General features: G+C 34.6%; 1 protein-coding gene across 4 annotated transcripts in view; it reads left to right on the forward strand.

The window, feature by feature from the left end:
* Positions 1-3,555, forward strand: part of Nf1 (neurofibromin 1) — a 258,357-nt gene that overhangs the window by 141,582 nt on the left and 113,220 nt on the right. The window lies entirely within an intron of this gene.

Below are 3,555 nucleotides of genomic sequence, written 5' to 3' on the forward strand. Positions count from 1 at the left end.
AACATAGACATTAAAGTCAGGATGCACACGCTAGAGCTACCAAAACCAAGGATCATTTCCCAACTCTAATCTCAAAGTTGCCTAAATTTTAATTTTTACTCCTTATATTTTTATCTTGATAGTATCAGCCACCTCTGACTTAGACATTTGTGCTTAGATCATAGAAATTTTAATGCTGACATTACTTTTACCTCAGAGAAAAATACACATTACATTTCTCCAGTGAAAAGAAAACTCAGTGAGGTCCTGCTCACACAGGAGCCACATTGTGTAAACATGACTTGGATATATTGCCTGCTTCTGACTTTGCCTTCTTGTAAAAGGAAGAAAGTTATGATTGCCATAATTATTTTCTTCCTATGACTATCATTTGTTCACAGTATAACTTGCATTCATTTTTAAAATAACATCATCTGTGGCTGTGACTGACTATCATCCAGTTTAGTCCTGTCTTTGTTCACTTAATTCAGATGATTATAGAGAATGATGTTATTAAAAAAAAAAAAACCTTTCACAAGTTATAGGGAGTTTTATTAAAAAGGAATAATTTAAAGTCATATTACTCTGGTTTCATCTTTTATTTCCTACTTTAGCTTTACATGTAATTAAGCTTTACATTTATAATTGTATTTAAAATTCAGAACTAAAACTTTAGAGACTCATACTTTTATTATGTCCATTCAGAATTTTCTTTTTGAATATATTACAAGGAATTGAACATCTCTGAACAAATGGATTGGATTGGATAGCTCTCCTGCTTAAAACATTTTCCTCTAATGCTTCAGCCTTCTAATTCTCAGCATTGTGGGTTTAACATTATACATCATCACTGGAAATTAATTTGCTGTTTCTAACATTCTTGTTTACTGTAACACTAATGTCATCATGTAGCATAACATAATTACAGCCAGGCTTTCTGTGTTTCTGTAGAGCATGTATTATAGCTTTCCTAACATTTATTATGGTTTTATATAAAATTCTTGGAGTTTTTTAGTAAATTTTCATATATGTATGAAATTTCGGAATGTATTTCTCAGCACACTTGACAGTCCTTAGGAAACTAAGGGGGTTTAATTGGCAGTACTTAAGAACAGATTCGATAGTATGAAGACATACTAATCATTATAAATTTTAAAAGTTGTTTAATGGAATCTAATTATTTCTCCTTTGAGAGCAAGCTGACCTCTTTTATCATAAGTGAAACATAGAAAGTTTGGGTTTTGGGTGTTCAGCTATGTTGACATATGACAGCTGATTCAGTTTATTATATTCAACATAGTGTATACTTAGATTACTGGAGAACTTGCCTGCCTAACTAAAGACTTTCAGGATTTCACCATGTATAGCTAGTGATCCTCTGCTGATATGTAATTTATTAATCTGATTTTTGTAGTTCAACTTTACCTAGGGAAGTGTGTGTATGTGTGTGTGTTGGGGGCGAGGGTTAGCTGATCATTGACCTTACATGTAGAATATCATTTAGATCCAAATTAGATTTTTATAGAGTTAGAAATAAAGAACAACAGGCCAGGCGTGGTGGCACACATCATTAATTCTAGCACTCAGAAGGCAGAGGCAGGTGGATTTCTTGAGTTGGAGACAGCCCGGTCTACAAAGAAAGTTTTAGGATAAGGGCCACACAGAGAAATTCTGTCTCTAAAAGCCAAAAAACAAAACAGAACAAAACAAACGAAAAACTTAAGTATGTGGTGTTGAATAAAATTCCAAATTGATGTTAAATAGTGGTGAAAGAAAGAATAGTCCTTTTGACGGCTGGGGAGATGGCTCAGCAGGTAAGAGCACTGACTGCTCTTCCGAAGGTCCTGAGTTAAATCCCAGCAACCACATGATGGCTCACAACCATCCGTAATGAGATCTCACGCTCTCTTCTGTAGTATCTGAAGACAGCTACAGTATACTTACATATAATAAATAAATTAATCTTAAAAAAAGATAGTCCTTTTATAAATTGACTTATGAAACTTTTTATACAGTATCTCTCTATTAGTTTTAAATGTTGGGTTTTAATTCCAAAACTACAGATATCACTGTCAAAAAGATACATATTTATAATACATGAAGCTTTTTCTGAAACATGAAGTTTTGATACTATTTTTTAGAGATCTGGAAAGGGTTAAAACTTAGAGTACTTTCTTACTAATTTTATAATACTCTTCCTAGAAGATAATTCAGACTTTCTTATGATCACAAGCTGAATATTTTCAAATATAAACCAGGAGACAATGTAAGTTGTGCTTTATAAGATCTTTTTTCTAGAGACAACAAGCAAGTAGCTACCCTTTTTGTTTTTGTATTTTTGAAACATGTCTTAAGTGCTGTAAGCACCTGAAAGACCTTCATAGCAGGCTGGCCTGAACTCATGGCACTGTTCTTGACTTGGTCTCCCCCTGGCAGGGATTACATGTGAGAAATAACACACCCAACCTCTGAAACAACCACTTCCAAACATACATTATAAAGGCTGTGTACAGCTGTTATTAATACTTAGAAAGACAATTTCATAGATGTTTAATAAACCAACTCGTTCCTTAAGGACAAACAATGATGTTGGCTGGGCCTATTAAAACTATTTCAGGATTTTAGTGGGTTAAAAACAACCTGCTAGCTGGGTGGTAGTGGTGCATGCCTTTATTCCAGCAGTTGGGAGGCAGAGGCAGGCGGATTTCTGAGTTCGAGGCCAGCCTGGTCTACAGAGTGAGTTCCAGGAGAGCTAGGGCTATACAGAGAAACCCTTTCTTGAAAAACCAAAAAATTAAATAAATAAATAAATAAAACCTGCTAAAAAAGGGTTGGAGAGAAGGCTCAGTGGTTAAGAGCACTGACTACTCTTCCAGAGGTCTTGAGTTCAATTCCCAGCAACCACATTGGTGGCACACAACCATCTGCAATGAGATCTGATGCCCTCTTCTGGTGTGTCTGAAGACAGCTACAGTGTACTCCTATAAAACAAACAACAACAACAAACCCACCCTGCTTAAAATTAAATTTAAGTATTTGGTGGACTAGGAGCATGACTTCCCAAAAGGGAGTTTTAGTCTTCTTCCTTCTTCATAATTTGCTCCCAAAACACTTCATGGTCTTGTTAGCTTATTGATATTTTTGTCTCTTTTAATTAAAATTTGGAAGTTCTAAAAGAACTCAATGTCAGCGTTTGTCTTTGCACATTCTGGAATTATATGATGAATCTGATCTTTGCTTTCTTTTTATCAAATTTGGGATTCTAGTACCTCAAAAGTTTAAAAATTATCCTAGAAAAGTAAATGTGAATTTTCTTCTTAATTCTATATGCAAAACTCTATTTCAAGTAAAAAAGACAGGTATGTTTAGCCAACTCCCCAATTTCCCTGAAGTTTCTAAGGTTCTCCCTGGGTGGTGTAACTCAGAGAAGCTCCCTGAGCGAGCATCACAGTGTATACAAAAAGGAACATAGAGCTCACAAGCTCCTCTGAGCTAGTTCCTACGACTACCCCAAATAATCATTTTCTGAAATCTTTTTTTTAAGTTTATACATTTTTAAGGTTTTTTTTTTTTTTT

Source organism: Mastomys coucha, unplaced genomic scaffold (assembly GCF_008632895.1).
Source record: "Mastomys coucha isolate ucsf_1 unplaced genomic scaffold, UCSF_Mcou_1 pScaffold5, whole genome shotgun sequence".
NCBI lineage: Eukaryota > Metazoa > Chordata > Mammalia > Rodentia > Muridae > Mastomys > Mastomys coucha.